Source organism: Cetorhinus maximus, chromosome 15, assembly GCF_964194155.1.
Source record: "Cetorhinus maximus chromosome 15, sCetMax3.hap1.1, whole genome shotgun sequence".
In the NCBI taxonomy this organism is placed as follows: domain Eukaryota; kingdom Metazoa; phylum Chordata; class Chondrichthyes; order Lamniformes; family Cetorhinidae; genus Cetorhinus; species Cetorhinus maximus.
Window position 1 is genome coordinate 61,831,535 of NC_135893.1, and position 20,328 is coordinate 61,851,862.

The following is a 20,328-nucleotide window of genomic DNA, read 5'->3' on the forward strand; positions in this document are numbered from 1 at the left end:
CTGATTTCTGAAAATATGATTTTTCAACATTCAACTGACTGGAAATTTTACAATGTGAACTGAAACAGAGCAAACCGCTTAAAAATAGAAGGCCGCATTCCAAGTTGAAGGTGATAAACCAACAAATCACCCTCGGGAGTGTGAAGATAGAGGTATTTCCTATAATCCAGACACCCATCGAAACCTAAGGAAGGTTTCTAAGGAAGAAACATTAAAAATGTAAAGTACTGGATGTTGAAACAATGGCTGCCACAGACAGGCACACCCAAAATCTCTTGGAAATACGCAATGGGTGAAATATTTCAAGGCAAGGCTCCCAGCCATGAGAGAGAGAGATTGCATGTGACACAAGCGGTATCAAGAAAGTCTTCAACCAATGCAACAAGCTGAGGGCGTTCTCTCTAATTTGGAATAAGCGTGTTGCCCAGTTCAAAAAGCCAACTTTACCAGAAAACCTACCTGTGAATCAAGATCTCGTAATAATTGCAACATCTTCTACATCTCACCGCAAACAAGAAACCAGCTAACCTAAATCTGATGCAACGTTTAAAATCTGTGCCTCAAGGACAATCTAAGGACACTTAACCATATGTTATTTTATCTTTTTTATTAGACTCTAATTCCCCTAATTTCTGATAGCAGCGTGTGTGTGTATGAGTGCACCCTAATGACTGAATGAGGGCCGAGTGCTTGATGTCGCATTTTTATTATTTTTCTTGGGTTTAGAGGTTAATAAATTTTTCCTTTCTTTGTTCAAGAAAACCTTGTTTTGATTGGCTCTTTATTGCTCATAGCTTAAATTGTGAAATAGAATCTGTCTTGGGAAAGGCATATCCTCGGGAAAAAGAAACTTAAACCTTTTTTGTGAACAACCGAGGAGGTTGTATAGAGGAAAACCAGTTCTCACCTGGTCATAACAACATGTAGATATATTTAGGAAAGACATGCTTTGATTCACTTATGGGTTGACAAAGTGGTGCTGAAGCTAAGGCGATGTCAGATTTTGAAATATAACTGGGAGTGACATCTTGGAGGGCTAAATTGAGCATAGATGCTTCCCAGAAAGCAGAAAACAATTTCTTACGTGATAAACTCCGAGTAATCCTGTACTCCAGAACTTGGTGTTTAACTGTTCCTCTTGCAGAAATGGCTCAGTGAGATTCTATCTTAATGATGTAAAAATTCTGTGTTCAATTAATGTAGTTATAAATGTAGGTATCTAAAAGTATCTATTGATGTCTGTTTTAATAGAGCTAGCCAGGATAGTAGATAAATATAATACTTGTATCAGTTGGAGTTGTAGATGAAATTGTCAGTATATCGATTACTCACTGCGAAACCACATAAAAAATGTTGGAAAGAAAGACTTGCATTTATATTGCATTTATCATTTCTCATGAACGTCTGAAAGGAATTCACTGAGTTATTTTGAAATGCAGTGACTTATGGAAGCAAATATGGCAACCATTGTGCACACACCAAAATGCATTGTTCCTCAAATTGCAATAAGATGAAAGGTCATTCATTTGTTTTCTTTTCGTGAATGGCACATTGAGGAGAAATTTTAACCTTGACACTGGGACACCTTTCCACTCTTTTCAATGGTGGGTGAAGTCCTTAAAGCCTCCCCCATCTCTGTATTCTCTTTGGTACCTTCATCAGAAAGATTGCCTACTACTACCTCGATAGCTGTGCTTGCTGTTTCCCTACCTTTACTCCTGAAAGTCTCATTCATGCTTTTGTCATCTCTAGACTTGACTATTCCTTTACCATCCTTCCATCCTCTACCTTTTGGAAATATTTTTGTAAATGTTGCTCTTAAAGGAAGGCATAGGAAAAGGTTGTGAAGATCGATGAGGAAAGAACACTGCCAGATTGATTTACAGCTCTACCATGGATTTGGACAAGAGAGAGGGGAATGCACAGTGAGAGAACAGAAGGATGAAGGTTTAGAGGTGTTGCAAGTCTATAAAGTGACTTAAAATTGTGGACAAAGACTTAAGACCATAAGACATAGGAACAGGAGTTGTCCATATGGCTCCTCCAGGGATAGAGAATTCCAAAGATTCACAACTCTGAGTGAAGAAATTCATCCTCATCTCAGTCTGAAATGACCAATCCCTTACCTTGCGACTTAAGCCAGGGCAGACAAGCTCTCAACATCTATCCTGTCAAGCCCCATCAGAATCTTTATTATTCACTGAGATCACCTCTCATTCTTCTAAACTCCAGAGAGCAAAGGCTTAATCTACCCAACCTCTCATCATAGAACAGCACTGTCATCCCAGGAATCAATTCAATGAACGTATGCTGCACTCCCTCCAAGTCAAATATATCCTTCCTTAGATAAGGAGACCAAAATTATTCACAGTGCTCCAAAGCCCTCCACAATTATAGCAAGGCTTTCTTACTCTTCTATTCTAGCCCTCTTACAGTAAAAGCCATAATGCCATTTGCAGTCCTAATTGCTTGCAAGATACCTACATGCTAATTGGGTTTCTTCTTCGAGGACACCCAAATCTCCCTGAGCATCAACATTTAAAAGTTTCTCTACTTTCAAAAAAATTCTGCTCTCCTATTTTCCTATCAGCGTAAGAACAACACACTGCCCACGTTATATTCCCACCTGTCATGTTCTTGCCCACTCACTTAACCTGTTTTTAACCCTTTGCAGCATCTTTGTATCCTCCTCACAGCTTACTGTCCCACTTGGCTTTATATCTTCAGAAAATTTGGATATGTTACTCTCTGGGCATAATTTTCTTTGCCTGCTGGTGTCGGGTGTGTTTGGTGGCATGAACAGATAATATGGCGAAAAGGTCAAAAATCGGTTTCACAACGTCGTGAAACCAATTTGCAGTTGTCCACTCTGCCCATCAATGGCAGGCCGCGTTTTCCACCTTTGAACGCTGGGAACTTCATTGTAATACATCTGCATATCATTATAAACCCAGCTTGCTGCAATCATCCCCCAACACTGGATCATCTGAGCACATCGGCGGAAATACATGCAGCTGTAGAACACATCTTGACAAGTGTGATGTGCAGAAGATGGAACTTACCAACAGGGCCTTGCTCACATCGAGGACATCTAAGGAACAGAAGATGTTGGAGCCTGACAGCAGTGGGACCCTGGGGGAACATCCATCACTTGCTGGGTGGATTCTGATGGACATGGCTCTGCCACAAAACAGCTCATGGAAGGAACGTCACCGTTGAGTGTCTGCTCAGTGCCTTGGCCATGGTCTGCAACTGATGATCATCGAGGGGATGGAGAGGAAGGTCCAGCTGTGTTTTGAAGAGGAAGATGCACCGGGAAGTGGGAGAAGAAGGTCTAAGTTTGACTGGGAGAGCAAGGTTTGTCGGTGGGGGTGAGGCGGTAGTGAGCCTGGGAGAGGAGACAAAGGTGTCCAGGGTGGGGTGAGGTTGGGGGGGAGGGAGCACAGGGGAGAATACAGCAAGCGTGGAGGAAGGTGTAAGGGAAGGGGTCCGGTGAGAGGAAGGAGTTGGGGAGGGGGTGGGCTGGCTGGGCAGAGTAAGGCTGGAGGAAGGATTAAGGGTGGAGGAAGAAGTAAGGCTGGCAGAAGGGGTCTGGAGAGGAGTAAGAGTAAGGGTGGAGGAAGGATTCAGAAGGTGGGGAGGGGTGAAGGAGTCTTTGGTGGGAGAGGATTACGGTGGAGGGCTGTTCAGATGAATGTGCAAAGGAGGTGTCAATGGAGTCGATGACTGCCCCCTGCGAGCAAATTGAGGGTTGGCGTGGTAGGATAGAATGGTGAGAATGACTGAGGGTAGAGTGAGGTGGTAGGGTGGGAGGGTGTGGGTGCGACAGTTGGTAGAAAGGATGGTGAGGGTGGTTGGTGGGTACTCGGAGGCAGACACAGACCCTGGGGTGGGAAGGAAGAGATCGGGGAGGTTAACATGGACGGGGGTGGGATTTTTGGGAAGATAGGGGAGGTGCATGTTTACCTGGACATCCCCGAAAGAAAAGGGTTGTGGCTGGCAGGTGATGCTGGGGGGTCGACAGTGGTGGGGAAAGGAAGTGAGTGACTGGGGAGGGGAAAGGATGGGAGACCTCATGAAAAAATGTACCACTACCATGCTTGTTAGATCGAAAGTGAAACGAGACTCGTGGTGGGCGAGAACAGGTGCTGCATGGGAGTGTGATCATTGCGTGGGCGGAGGTGCAGGTCAGTTCAGATGGACGACTGAAATAGAACCCCAGCAGGCAGCATTGAAAATGCTCAGGACATCGAGATGAGTGTGATTGGGGAAGGATCCATATGCGTGAGAGAGTGCTTGCACGAGGCTCTGAAAGGCCTTGCCACATATAACTTCTCCCTCCAAAATCACTTGTGGGCTAGCTGCGTACAGCTGAATTGCTAGTTGTGGGGGGCGGTTGCAGAGGGCTGACTCGCGAAGCCTGTAAATGAAGCTGAAACGCACCATTATACATTATTCAGTGAAAGTGAATATATTTTCAGATTGTAAAGTGACAAAATGTGTTCACCTGTGCAACCGTGATCAGATTTCTTAACTTTTCTACACCTTAGACTTATAGGTGTGCCCTGAATCTTCAACAGGGGTGGAGACAACCTGTGCAATGGTTGGCCCTGTTACCTCTGATGACTTCAGCATGGGTCCCCTGAACAGCTGAGGCCTTGGGGCCCTGGTTTGCTTTGGCTGCCCTCCTGTGGGCCAGCTGTTCCCTCTGTGGTGGCAAACGATGAGGTTGAGGGGACTCACAGGCAAAGGGGACTTGGAGGAAGAAGACAGCCTCTGAGATTCCTGAGTGGATGACCCAGGTGTCCAGCTGCCACTCCTCCTCCTTTTGGATGCCGAAGGCCCTGGCCTGACTCCTTGAGGCGAAGGAGCACCTGGAGGTCCCGTTTCCCCCTCGCATTGCTACTGCAGGAACTCACCAATGGCTGCCGCAATGGAGTACACGTCTGCACGCATCTCTGCATTCTGCTGGACCAAGGTCTCCATGGTGTCCACCATCCTTCCCATCGAGAGCTCCATACCCACACAAGTGGGCACCGCTTCATCAGAGAGCAGGCGTACGCACTCCTCTGATTCATGTGCCACTCTGTTGAGGGATTCCAACATCTCTGCGTGATGTTCCCCTGCCTTCTACTGACTCTCCAGGATGAATTTGAAGGCCAAATCCAGAGGCTCATCATCTGACTCTGACCTCACAGATGCCCCTTTCCCAGCAGCCCTCCGAGTGCTCTGGAGCTTGGCTGAACTTGCTGCCTCCTGCTGCGGACACATGTCCATGCGGTGATCACCAGATTGTGAACCCCAGCCTGTTCTAGATCTAGGTCCCATTGATGTACCTCTCTGTGCTGGTGGAAGGTGTGGGGTAGCGCTATGACTGGTTTTCCAGGCTGCTTATTTCCAGCTCTCAATGGAGGAGGAGTCCTTTTGGCTGGAGACGAGGACCTGGATGTAGCTGAGGGACTGGCTGGCTCAGGGTTGCTTGGCAGAGCTCCCTGTGAACCAAAGTAGAGATAATTAGTGCATGGCAGCAGAGTCAAAGGCAGGAGAGAGAGCACTCACAGCTACGTTGAGAGAAGGATGATGTGGTGCAGGATCCTCATGTTCACTGCTGACTTCACTGTCATCGCCGGTACAGTCCTCGTCAGTCAGCACGATACAGTCTCCTCAAAGTGAGTGAAGGACCTAATGTGGGCCACTCCACCCTCCAGTCTGGGACCTCTCCCTGCAGATTTGAGCCAGCTTCACCTGCATGGAAACAGATGGAGAGAGTGTGAGCAGGACACATGGCATTGCATGGACTGTTTGTGTGGTGGGCGGAGCCATGGACGGGATGAGGACGTGAGCTTGAGAGGATATGAGCCTGATGTGAGGGTGTGTGTGAGAGTTAGTGGTGTTGTCCCTTGAGATCCCTGTGCATGTGTGATGGCTTTGAGTGTGAGAATTGAGAGTGATGAGAAGACTTACCCTGGTGGAACAGATGACACCATTCATCCTGTTGTGGCACTGGGTGGTGTCCTCTTTTGCAGGGCATTGGTGCTAACCATCGCTGCCACCACCTCCCATGACAAATTGGTGACCTTGCTTGCTGGTCTTTGTCCAGAGCTAGGATAGAGGACATCACGGCGGGCCTCCACAGCATCCAAAAGGCACTCAAGGGATGCGTCATTAAACCGGGGGGCTGCAGTCTTCTTGCCTTTCGGGCCCATGTCTTCTTTGCAGCAGTCCTGGGCTGGAAGCCCTGAAAGATGTGCGCGCGGCTGCACTCTAAGTGTGGCGCCCAGCATGAGGAAGTGGTGAGGTGATGGCATGGCATGAGAACCCGCCTGCCATCGAATAAAGGAATAGAGTATAAAAATAGGCAAGTGTTGTTGCAACTGTACAAGGCATTGGTGAGACCACATCTGGAGTACTGTGCACAGTTTTGGTCCCCTTATTTGAGGAAGGATGTAGTTGCATTAGAGGCAGTTCAGAGGAGGTTCACTAGATTGATTCCAGAGATGCGGGGCTTGTTTTACGAGGAGAGATTGAGCAGTTTAGGCCTGTACTCGCTGGAGTTTAGAAGGATGAGAGGAGATCTAATTGAGATATATAAGATGCTAAGGGGGATAGACAAAGTGGACGTGGAGTGGATGTTTCCCCTTGTGGGGCATTGTAAAACGAGAGGCCATAGTTTTAAGCTAAGGGGTAGTAAATTTAAATTAGAGATGAGGAGGAATTACCTTTCTCAAAGGGTCCTGAATCTGTGGAATTCACTATCTCAGAGAGCAGTGGATGCCGGGACGCTGAATAAATTTAAGGAGGAGATAGACAGATTTTTAATTAGTCATGAGTTGAAAGTTTATGGGGAGAGGGCAGGAAATTGGAGTTGAGGCCGAAATGAGATCAGCCATGATTGTACTGAATGACGGGGCAGGCTCAAGGGGCTGAATTGCCTACTCCTGCTCCTTGTTCTTATATTCTTATGAAACGGCGTGTTTCCCAGGAATGCATGATTAATGAGGCGGGATTTGGACGATACGGCATGAAAAACGTTCTTTTTCCCTTCCGCTACCACACTTAGTGCTAATCTGGGACGATTCCGGCCTCTGTCTCTTCATCTAGGTCATTAATGTAGATTGTAAATAGCTAAGGCCACAGCATTGATCCTGAGCCACCTCATTATTTACAGCTTTCTAGACTACCCGGTGATGTTCACAACAGATTATCTTTTATGGATGGCTGTTAAGCTCTTCCGCCTTTAACTACACTCCTGAAATGGTGGTGAAGTCATCCACTGATTATGACTTCATGTTTGCAAGGCTCAATCGTCTGGCATCTTCCTTTGGTGAGTGAATAAACAGACATCAATTCCTGAATGGCTTGAGTGCTTTTAATTTTTAGTTTGCTTTTTTAGTTCATTCACTCATTAAGAGTCTTAAGAGTTGTGGAGATTGAAGGGCAGAAAGCAGTATAGTTATTACTGAACTGCTGCACAAAGCAGAAATCTGCAATAACCCACAGCAGTTTAAATCAGTTGTAGGTTCTGTGTTGCTTAATCAATAACAGTGGAAATGCATCAAATAGGTTTCAAGTTTGAGGTATAATTCTATTTTTTCCATCTGCAACTTTTCACAAAGAACATGGGTGATATATACAGTAAATCAGGCAATGTGTAGAAAGTATGAAAACTGTTGGCCTGAATAAATGTAGAAGTTATACGACTGGAAACGGCAACATATTCACTTAGCACTGAGAGTTTCTGCCTTGTCTGGTAGGGATTTGAAGTAAATGAGTCTTCCCATATCATTCTGTCATGGATAGATTGCTCAAGCGTGTTGTGTAAATGAGAAAGATGTGAAAGATTTTCTTTGTGAAAATGAGAAAGATTAACTCTTGGAGCCTGAAATTTTCTCTGCATATTCTACATGTGTGTATTCATGCATGCTTGTCATTCAAATCTAAAGTCATGAGGGATTGGTCAAGGGATATTGTTTACCACTCAGCTTTGATCTGATGCACATAGTCTGCCTGACCTGATGGGTACAGTCTGGTACAATTACCATCATGAACTATTGTGCAACCAAGCAATAAAAAGAAGTTAAAGAACCATGTTTAATGAAAACTGCATTTCAAATGCAAACACTAATGCAAAGAAGTAGCTTTCATTTGAGTAATTTAACAACCATTTTGAATTAGGATCCTGCAGTGAAAGAGATGTCAATCCCTGTTGGGTCAGTGGAAATGCTTTCTATAACTGATGTCAGATGACCATTAGTTCAACTTGAAATGATGAATCTCAATAAAGCTAGAGGGGCAATAAAACACCTTATTATCAGGTTGAATTGGTTTTGTTTTTAACATTATGGGGTACCTAAGCCATGAGGGCACAGAACTCCTGATACTGCAATTTTCTTACTCAACTTTAAGTTTTAGTTCTCAGATAAAAATGATAAGATTCCATTAATATGTTTACAGAGTGAAATTTGCTGTTTCCCCTGCTATGTTTGGGCAGGAGTGCTGTAAATGCTGCTTCAATTTCAGGATGTAACTTGCTGAATAAATCTGTTATAAAAATATCAAGCCCCAGAATTCTGCACTGCATTATTATTTCATTTCTATCATCCATTTATATTTTTACTGAAGTTTCTTATTATTAGTAAATTTTTCATATTGTATGCAAACATACAGAATAATGAATAATACTTGCAATTATCCCAGTAAAAGAGAGGTTTCTTTTTTTTACACTAAAAGCAGCGATGTATTGTTTGCATTACTGTATAATTTGCATCCCACATCAAAAACCTATGTCAAGTTGCAAATTAAGCATCAGACTTCATGATAACATTGCACCCTTTCAGGCTACAATTGACTTCTAAATATTATATGAAGGGAAGAAAATGTTTAGTCAGACTGCTCTCACCTGCAGTAAATAGGCTATTTGAGTATTGCTTCTGTTAAGAAACTTTGAAGGGAAAATGGTTTACTAGGTTTGATAAATACATAATCATAAACCTAATAAATATCAAATTGCCAGTTAACCCCCACCCCCCAGCACCCATTTTCTGTTGCACAAATATGCAACTTATTAATGCATAAAGATCCAACAAGGAATGTTGGCCATTAGAAATTTTTTACCAACGGCACATTTTGCTCCTTTTTTGGTAGGTTTTCCTAACTCCCATTGATATCTAAGTGATACAAGCTTCTGACTTGTGCAGGAGATATAGCTTTTCATTTCGTGGTCTGCCTTTTTTTCGGTTAGACTGTTGTTAGACTTGCACAGGCACTGATTATAATTATGAAATTCCAAACCAAGAACACCAATAAAGATTCTGTTTGCCCAGTATTGAATGCACACACTTACCCAACCTATCTAAGCCCAAGGAGTTTAGGAACATTTGGACAAATCCCAAGCCTTATGGATCCCAAGTGTGTGCTAAAGTTTAACCAACTAAAACCATGCAATTTACTAGCACAGAATACTGTTAATCTTCCAGCTAGGTTCCTCTCCATTCGGGCTTTGACTTACAGGGTTATCTGGAGCTGAGCAGGCAAAATCCCAGTTTACAGTGACCAGTTTGCTCTTTACCCTCATAGGCCTCATTGTTCATGACAACCAAAAGTTCAACCAGTTACCTCCTGACAGCTTGGGATCAAGTTATGTCAAAGTTGTGCCCATCGATTCATTTACCACATTCTTCCAGATGTGTCAAGTGTTTATCTTCTATTTAACAGCTAAGTGATTGATGGGATTTGAGAGATGAGTACTACCTGGGTTCAGTCCTGGGACCCCTACTATTTGTAATCTACATTAATCATTTGAATTCTGAAACCCAATGCAAATTGGCCAAATTACCAGATAGCACTAAACTAAAGGACAGTTGAATCAAAGGATGCTGCTAGGGACCTGAAAAAGGGAGATGGATAAAATCTGTCAGAATGGAGGGAGAAACAGGTATCTCAAGTTTAATAAAAGGAAAAAGTGAAGCTGAAAGTCACCTAGGGGTAATAGCAAATTCAGTATTAATCATGCCAAGTCAATGTTGAACAGCAATAAGCAAAATGAACAAAAGACAATCATATCGTTAAGCCAGTTTAATGTGGTACAATGCCCTGGTTAGACTGTGCCCTGAATACTTTGTTCAGTTTTGGTCACTAATACCCAAAGAAAATGTTGAAACTTCATGTATGCCCTATAAAGACTTTGTGATTTACGGTGTCTTTGTTAATTTGGTTAGTTAAATACTACACTCTGATTTCTTTGGGAAGAAAAAAGAGCACTGTGGCAAAAAAGAAGCAGAGGTTCTGTAGTGTGTCAGATGTAAATAGTCAACACTACTACTTTTACTTCAGTGCCTCGTATTCCTCATCAACAATTCACATAGCAGTAGCTCAATGCCATAGTGAGACTAGCTAATATGTTCACTGGTTTGTCAAATCAAATCACTTCAAGTATAATTCAAAAGGAAAATGATTGAATGGTTAAAAGTTCCATTATGAATTTCAAAATTCCATTGACCACTTAAATTCACCTTAGCGGTCAATTTTCGATAGGTTTTCTTATTAGCATTCATCCAAAGGGCTCACAGAAATGGCAAAAATAATGAGAGGTAAATGCATACCATGAGTTCTCTTTATGTTGAAATTTTTTGATGGTTTGTGCGAGCAGTTTTTTGAAAGGCACCTCCCCACTCTTTTATTTTGACTTCCTTACAATTATACATCACTTGTGACCAAATGGGTGACATCTGAACTCCGAGGTGCAGTGGGATCTGGGCGTCCTAGTACATGAATCACAAAAAACGCATGCAGGTACAGCAAGTGATTAGGAAGACAAATGGAATGCTGTTGTTTATTGCAAAAGGAATAAGATATAAAAATTGGGATGTTTTGCTACAGCTGTACAGGGCATTGGTGAGACCACTTCTAGAGTACTGAGTACAGTTTTGGTCTCCTTACTTAAGAAAGGACATAACCTTATTAGAAGCAGTACAGAGAAGGTTCACTTGACTGATTTCTGGGATAAGCAAATTATCCTGTGAGGAAAGGTTGGACAGGTTGGGCCTGTATCCATTGGAGTTTAGAAGAATGAGAGGGGATCTTATTGAAACATATAAGATCCTTAGGGGACTTGACAGGGTGGGTGCTGAAAGGATGGTTCCCTTGTGGAAGAGTTGAGAATTAGGGGTCACAGTTTAAAAATAAGAGGTCTCCCATTTAAGACAAAGATGAGGAGAATTTTTTTCTGTCAGAATCAAGAGTCTGAAACTCTCTTCCTTAGAGTGTACGAGGCAGGGTCAATGAATATCTTTAAGGCTGAGTTACATAGATTCTTGATTGACAAGGGAGTCAAAGGGTATAGGGGGTAAGAAGGAGAGTGGAGTTGAGGCCATAATCAGAGCAGCCATGGTATTATTGACTGATGGAGCAGGCTTGAGGGGCTGCATGGCCTACTCTTGCTCTTAAATCATATGAAGATATGTATGTACCAGGCCTTTGCTAATGCTGTAAGATGTGTAACGATGCCCCATGCAGCAGTCTCCCTCTGATTTACCATTCTTCACCTTGTGAACTGATTCCTCGGAGTGGCATTGCTGAAATTAGGATTTTCATTTGAAGTGTTACATTTTATGTAAATGAATGCCAGGTATTTGAGCATGTTGGAGCAATAAAGAGCTTCATCACCAGGTTTGTCAAAAAAGGTACTGTTACTATGATCTGTATGTATGATCCCAAATTCTCTGCACAATTCAGAATCAATAAGTTCTAAAGGTCCATATCAATATCACCTCATTTACAGTATCAGCAATAGTATAAGAGTCCATTTTCAAGGTAGATAATTAACGCCATGCATAATCATACCTAAGTAATTTTTTGTTGTAAATGCTTACTCAGCAAATAAATGTTTGTTTTAATGTACCTTGCATGCTTTTCACTAAGGACAATATAGACTTGGAAATTAATAGGATTTTGGCTGGAGGTGAGAAAGCAACAAGTAGAGTCACAGTACTGCAGCACAGAAGGAGGCGATTCAACCCATTGAGTCTGCGCTGGCTCTTTTGAAGGGCAAGCCAGTTAGTCCCTCTCCCCTGCAGTTCTTTCTCCTTCAAATATTTATCCAATTCCCTTTTGACGGCTACTGTTGAATCTGTATCTACCACTTTATCTGACAGTGTATTTCAAATCCTAACCACTCGTGTGAAAAAAAAGTTTCCTCTTCTCACCTCAGGTTCCTTTGACAATCACCTTAAATCTGTGACCTTTGGTCATCGACCCTTCAGCCATTGGAAGCGAGTTTTCATTATTTATTCTATCTAAGCTATTCACGATTTTAAACCCCGCTATCAAATCTTCTCTTAAACCTCTCTGCTCTAAAGAGAACAACCACAGCTTTCCCAGTCAATCCATGTAACTGTAATCCCACATCCCTGAAACAATTCTAGTAAAACTTTTCTGTATCCTCTCTAAAACCTTCACTTCCTTTCTAAGTGTGGTGCCCAGTATTGGACACACAACTCCAACTGGGGCTGAACTAGAAACAGAAAATGCTGGAAAAACTCAGAGCTCTGAAGAAGAGTCATGCGGACTCGAAACTTTAATTCTGTTTCTCTCTCCAAAGATGCTGTCAGACCTGCTGAGTTTTTCCAGCATTTTCTGTTTTTATTTCAGATTTCCACATCCGCAGTATTTTGCTTTTATCTTAGGGCTGAACTAATGTTTTGCATAGGTTTAGGACAACTTCCTGGCTTTTATACTCTTTGCCTCTATTTATGAAACCTAGGATCCTGTATACTTCATTGACTGCCTTGAAGGTAGTAGGACAGGTTAACAAAGATGTGTGCATAAACATTCCCAGGTGCGCTCCCTTTAAAATTGTACCATTCAGCTTATATTGGCTTTCCTCATTTTTTCCCCAAAATTAATCACCCCTCATTTTTCTGAGTTGAATTTTATCTGTCATTTTTCTGGCCATTGCCCCGGCCTGCCTGTCTATGTCCTCTTAAAAGTTTATTACTATCTTCAGCTCTGTTTACTACATTTCAAAGTTTGTACTATCTGCAGATTTTGAAATTGCGCCCTGCGCTCCCAAATCCAAGTGACCAATGAGTATCAAAAACAGTAGTGGTCCTAGTACTGAACCACAAGGGAATGCCACTGTATACCTCCCTCCAGTCTGAAAAACAACCTTATATCTCAATAATATGAAAGCAAAATATTGTGGATGCTGGAAATCTGAAATAAAAACAGAAAATGCTGGAAAAGCTTAATAGGTCTGGCAGCACCTGTGGAGAGAGAAACAAAGTTAACATTTTGAGTCCATATGACTCTCCTTCAGAGCTCATCTTTAACTCAACTCTGTTTTTTACCTGTTAACCCCTATCATTCCATGAGCTTCAATTTTTGCGAACAAGTCTAATAATTGGTACTTGATTAAATGCCTATTGAAAGCCCATGTACACAGCATGTAAACTTTTTAAGGAGTTTTTTCGGATGGAAGAAGTAGTGCTGTATCGGATGCTCCTGAGATTGCGGTTTCTCATTTGGTTAACTTTACGTGTAATACCAAATTTATTGATTCTGATGAGGCAGCCCAGAAAATACAAAATGAGTTGGAAAATATATATGTGTAAGCAGAACAATGGATGATGAAAAACCTGGAAAAACTCAGCAGGTCTGACAGCAGCTGCAGAGAGGAACACAGTTAACGTTTCGAGTTCGTATGACTTTTCAACAGAACTAAGGAAAAATATAAAAGAGGTGAAATATAAGCTGGTTTAAGGGGGGTGGTGGTGGGACATGTAGAGCTGGATAGAGGGCCAGTGATAGGTGGAGATAGCCAAAAGATGTCATAGACAATTCCACCTACGGTGGTTGACAGGGCCCTCAACCGTGTCTGGCCCATCTCTCGCGTATCCGCCCTCACACCTCCCTCTCCCTCCCAGAACCATGATAGGGTCCTCCTTGTCTTCACTTATCACCCCACCAGCCTCCGCATTCAAAGGATCATCCTCCGCTATTTCCACCAACTCCAGCATGATGCCACCACCAAACACATCTTCCTTTCACCCCCTGCGGCATTCTGCAGGGAGCAGGGATCATTGCCTCCGGGACACCCTGGTCCACTCCTCCATCACCTCCTACACCTCAACCCCCTCTCAAGGCACCTTCCCATGCAACTGCAGAAGGTGCAACACCTGCCCCTTTACTTGCACTTCCCTCAATTTAGTCTACTGCATTCGCTGCTCCCAATGCGGTTTCCTCTACATTGGAGAGACCAAACGCAGACTGGGTGACCGCTTTGCGGAACACCTTTGGTCTGTCTGCAAGCATGACCCAGACCTCCCTGTCGCTTGCCATTTCAACACTCCACCCTGCTCTCATGCCCACATGTCCATCCTTGGCCTGCTGCATTGTTCCAGTGAAGCTCAACGCAAACTGGAGGAACAGCACCTCATCTTCTGACTAGGCACTTTACAGCCTTCCGGACTGAATATTGAGTTCAACAATTTTAGATCATGAGCTCTCTCCTCCATCCCCACCCCCTTTCCGATCCCCCTTTTTTCCAATAATTTATATAGATTTTTCTTTTCCCACCATTTTCCATTATTTTTAAATGTATTTCCATCCATTGTTTTATCTCTACCTTTTAGCCTATTTCGATCCCTCACCCCACCCCCACTAGGGCTATCTGTACCTTGCTCGTCCTGCTTTCTACCCTTAATGTCATCTATTAGCACATTCCTTAGATAATATCACCACCTTCAACACCTTTGTCCTTTTGTCTATGACATCTTTTGGCTATCTCCATCTATCACTGGCCCTCTATCCAGCTCTACATGTCCCACCACCACCCCCCTTAAACCAGCTTATATTTCACCTCTTTTCTATTTTTCCTTAGTTCTGTTGAAGAGTCATACGGAGTCGAAACGTTAACTGTGTTCCTCTCCACAGATGCTGTCAGACCTGCTGAGTTTTTCCAGGTATTTTTATTTTTATTTTTGGTTTGGATTTCCAGCATCTGCAGTTTTTTACTTTTATTTAATGGATGATGAAACTTTGTGTAAATGCAAAATATCACTCATAAGAAGAGAAACGCACTCCATGAATAATGCTGAAATAACTGTGATGAAATTGAGGCAGATGCAGGAATTTTAGTTTTGGCATTCAACATGTCCAATTACTGCAGAGCAGCAATCAGCAAAGTTAATGGAATCACAGCTTCAGTGAATTTCCCTCACAGACCATGAAGAAAACCAGTGCAGGAAATGGAAACATCAAACTTGCTAAGCAAGCAGTGCCCTTATGAGATTTTAGTAAAGCATAATGTCAACACTTAGCAGAAGCGACTTTACTCCAAATTTAACCAGTGATATGGTTGACTGCATGTTTGGATGCCAAAAGTGACATTGTTCAACTCATGAACAATGACAACCCTCAGCTTAATCAAAATAGCTTTCCCTTCAAGCCTGGGTAATTACAGTGGACTGGTGCCACTTGGAGCTCCATTGCCAATTTGAGTAAACCTCTTCTTTTTCCACATATTCATGTATCCATGCAGAGTTTCTTTCTTTCCCTCTTTCATATGGGAAATGGATGAGTGAGAAGCAGACATCATAACCTTTGACATATAGCACTTTATGCTGGCAGGTGCTATGCCTGCTCCCCCTGCCACTTTGAGTTGGCCCAATAAAATTTTGAACGGCTGTAATTACCAAGAGTTGCTGCCAGGCTTCAATGTCAGGCAGCACTTAAATATAAACCCAGAACCTTCAAATCTTCAGCAGAATGTCTCTTCGGCTATGATTGTTTAACTATAGAGGTAAGATAAATTATTTTTGGTTCTTCAGTAGCTAGTTTACAGCTGCTTTCACTTGAACTCTGTTTTCCCTCATCATTAGCTACCTGCTAAACTTGATGCTGTTTAATGCCATTTTAAATTCATTTCACAAATTACTGCTTTGAAATAATAATTGTATTTCTGGCAAATATTTAATTTGAATCAACTGCAGTCTGCACAAACTTAGATAATAATTTATCAAATAACTGGCAGCGTGTGCAGAACATTGCCACTCATCTCATTAGATACATGAAGAGCTTTCTGAACAAATACAGACAGCATTGTTTTTGTCTAATTGATAACATTTATGATGAGAATGTGAGGAGCAAACAGAACTGATGACAATACACCAAATTGATCAGAAGATGTTTAGCAAAAGCGTTATTTTTATTTCACATCAACATATTAATGGTTTTCCCTGCTGGACTCCACCGACCATGTAGCTTTCTGAAGCTTGGACAGTGGGGACAGACCAGGCCACTGTTTCTGTACAATTGGTGTCACTACTAGAGCAGGACTCGCTCTCTTGCATTCTTTTACAAGTGTTTATTCTTCCACCTTGTACATTTATCCTCAAGATATGTCTACAGTACGCTTAGAGAAAATTACAGGGATGTTACTCCTCCAAAAATTTATATTCTCTTACACAGTTGACAGTTGTGTGATCTCCTTCTACTTCCATAATGCATAATATCCCTTGCCACAGATCAGTCTTCGAGTTTTTTTATTCCACATTCCTGTTGTTCAGCAGTAATAACAAGGGCTTAGCGTTCCACTGAGAATAAAAAATAGTCTTAAATTCAGGCCTGCACATGAATAAGAGCCATTTGAGTTAAGTACTGGAGGTGACTTACACCTGTGGAACCATACCCTAACAACGCTTCCCCAGAGGGAAAATTTTGGAGGAGTAAACTGGGAAAAAAAATTAATAGAAACATAAATATTTAAGAGGAGAGAAAAGTTGTCAATTTTTTCTACTTTGGGTTCCTAGATTCCAATTTTTTAGTTTCAGTTATGTCAGGAACTTGACTTGAATTAGTTAAAATTTAGTACTCACATAATCGCATTAGAGCCTTTTTGTTCAGATTAAAATGCTGTGCTGCATTACTTAGCTTTAAAAACCAGAAAAATCTATGCTGAGTTAGCTTATCATAGCTGAGCAGTAAATTTGGCCTTGGGCCCTGTGGATGCTTGTCTTTCAAGACAGGGTTGGTCTGCTGGACAGTCATTCATTTGCTGAGGCTCCCATGGAACACTGTGACTTTAATCCTGTTGAGGGCAGTGTTAAGTTAGGAATGCAATTGCTCAAAATTAAACAATGTAGATTAGTACTTAGGAAGAATCTCTCAAATTTTTATCTTGAAACTTCTTTTTGAGATCGGAAGAGGTCCACAGTCATGCAAATTGTGACGTTGTTTTGGAAAGAGTACAGTCTTGAATCCAAACAGGAAAATTGCTACGCCTTGGATGGTCTTGATGGGAAAGTACTTATCCAGGGGAGTAATAAGTTTTCATTGCACTCCTGACTTGAGTGCTGTATGTGGTGGATAGACATTAAGTGGTCAGGAGGTATGCCGCTCATTACAGAATTCCCAGCCTCTGTCCTGATCCTGTAACCAATTATCTTGGTTTTTTCTCAGTTAGATTTCCATTTTTTCTTTGAGCATCATTTTATCTTCCATCCTCTATATCCCCCTCACATTTTTTGATTTCGATCAAATCTGAAAGATATATGGACAGAATACATTCAATTCCAGTTAGTTAACACATTTGTTTTAACATATATTCCATTCATTCTAAAGTGTGCCCTTAATAGGCTTACCCAATTGCCAGGAGTGTTACTCCTTTTACCAAATGTAATGTGCAGTATTTTGGACTATTGTACTTGGCAACTAATGAATCTGAATTTGAAGTTCAGTCTTTCTAACAACCTAAATTAGACATTTATTAATTTAACAGTAATAGAAATAATGAAACCAGAATGACAGCTGGAGTTGAGCAGTGTGTGACAATCCACACCTCAGGACATGACTGCCTTTGAATTCTTTTGAGATTAAGAAAGAATAGTGCAGAGGGCACTCAGCTCTTGCCAAGTGTAGTTGTTATTTCCAGACCAATGCTTTTAATATTTATTCAAGTTGAATAAAAATGAATACTTTTCTAGACAAAGCTGGCAGTTTGCCACTTATCAAGTTGAAAGACCTCTTTTACATTTGAACCTGAAGTTACTTCAAATCAATATTTTTACACCTGTGCCAGAATATGTTTCTGAAACCTGCAAGTTGCTGATAGTGTTAAGATAACCTCTGAGTTGTGTTGTGATTTAGGTTGATGCAGCCTTTGCCTTCAGCATCCAGGCATAGAGATTGGTGACAGTGGTGTTGTCGTTTTATCGTGTTGGCATCTATTTTGTTTGAAAGCCAGCTGGCTAGATTTAAAAATAAACCTCTGGGATATTCTGTATCCAAGTTTATACTTCATCAGTGCTACTTTTATATTAGCACAATGCTCTGTGGAAAATAGAGCAAGAGGGGCAGCAAGATGCTGCAAAATACCCATCCTGAAGGACTTTGATACATATAGGCTTTCTTGATTGCAATGTTTATGAATCCAGATTGTTTGTAAAATGCAACTTAAGGAATTTACTTCTAAATGTATTCTCCACCATATTTTCAGAACTCGAAGTCAGCAACAGTTGCACTCCCAAACTCCCTACTGTCTAGCGCATTTTTTCTTTCTTTTGCAGCAATACTTCTGCAACTGTTGATTCACTCAGCAGTATTTTCACATTTGATGCCTTCATCTGCAGCTAAACTCCTGTCTCCCATTCCTGCTGTTCCCCTTGGTACCACCATATTTTGCTGTCTCAAACCAACAGGCGCAAACTATGATTGTACCTGATCTACACTAACTTAGCCACCCATCAATAGATCTGGCTGGATAATATCGAGCTCTGCTGAGTTGCATTCTCTTCTGCTGAAGCGACCAACTATAGGATCATGTTGGAGGAAACCTCAAAACTCCTCTTCTTCACTTGCATATATGTATGAGTCTATCTGAATATTGATGCTCAGCTTGGGTTCTGCCAGAACCACTTGGCTCTAGACCTTATAACAGCCTTGGTCCAAACATGAATTAAAAAGAGGCAGTATTTGACCGAGTGTGGCACCAAGGAGCCTTGGTAAAATTGAAATCAATGGGAATTGGAGGGTGGGGTGGCGGGGTGACGCCCCACTGGCTTGGGTTGCACCTAGCACAAAGAAAAAAGTTGTGATTTTTTCATCCCTGCCCCAGGACATTGCTGCAGGTGTTCCTAAGGCAGTGTCCAAGACTCAACCATCTTCATCTGCTTTGTCAATGATCATCTGTTCATCATAAGATCAGAAGTGAGGATGTTTGCTAATTGCACAGTGTTAAGTTCCATTCACAATTCCTCAGATAATGAAGCAGTCTGTGGTTTCGTGCAGGCTTGGGCTGATGTGGCCAGTAGCATTCACGCCATACAAGTACCTGGTAATAACTAGCTCCAACCCTTGACATTCGGTGGCATTAACCGTAACCTGGCTATTCTGTGACGAGTGAATCATCTGACTCCGCAGAGTTTCTCAACCATCTGTAAGGCACAAGTCAGGAGTGTGATGGAATGCTCTGCACTTGCCTGGATGAGTGCAGCTCCAATAACACTGCAGAAGCTCTACAACATCTCAGACAAAGCAGCCTGCTTGATCTGCACCCCTTCAGTCCTTTTCTTTCAACTTTTCCCATGTTTCATCAGTTCCCCACAATGCTGGTTGATCACTCTTTCATATCAACCTTTGTTTTTGGATTTGGTGGATAGTGTTACAGCCGGATGCCTTCTTGCCTGTTAACCCTCACCATTTATCTGAGCTGGGGACCGGCACCAATACACACCTGCACCAGTGGCTGGTCTCTTTCGTGGCTGACAAGTCCTGACGTGGTACTTGAAACTGGGCTTTCCGCCCCAAAGGCAGGAGAGCTACCCACTGAGCCACTCCAACTCCCTTTGATCAATGACTCATCTGCCACCTTAAACATTCACTTCTTCCACTATTGGCATAACATGGCAGTGGGGTGTGCCTTCTACACAATACACTGCAGTAACTCATTGAGCCTTCTTTGACAGTATTTCCCAAATCTGCGATCCCTGGAAGGACAATGGCAGCAAATGCATGGGAATTCAATTACCTCCCAAGTTCTCCTCCAATCACACTGCACCACTTATTTGGAAATATAATAATCCTTCCTTCACTGTCGCCAAGTCAAAATCCTGGAACTCGCTCCCTAACAACATCTTGGGAGTACCTTCACCCACGGACTGCAGAAACCAAGATGGTAGCTCAGCATCATCTCCTCGAGCAATTGTGGACCTTAACTGCTGATCATGCCTGCAATGCCGACTTTGCCCTGGATAAATAAATAAGCTTTCCACCTGTTTCCAATGCAAAGTCCGAAAACCAAGCCTACACAAAAATTGGGGCAGAAGACAAGGC

At 42.3% G+C, this 20,328-nt stretch overlaps 1 protein-coding gene across 3 annotated transcripts in view; it reads left to right on the top strand.

Annotated features, from left to right (window-relative positions):
• Positions 1-20,328, top strand: part of mad1l1 (mitotic arrest deficient 1 like 1) — a 1,010,048-nt gene that overhangs the window by 577,862 nt on the left and 411,858 nt on the right. The window lies entirely within an intron of this gene.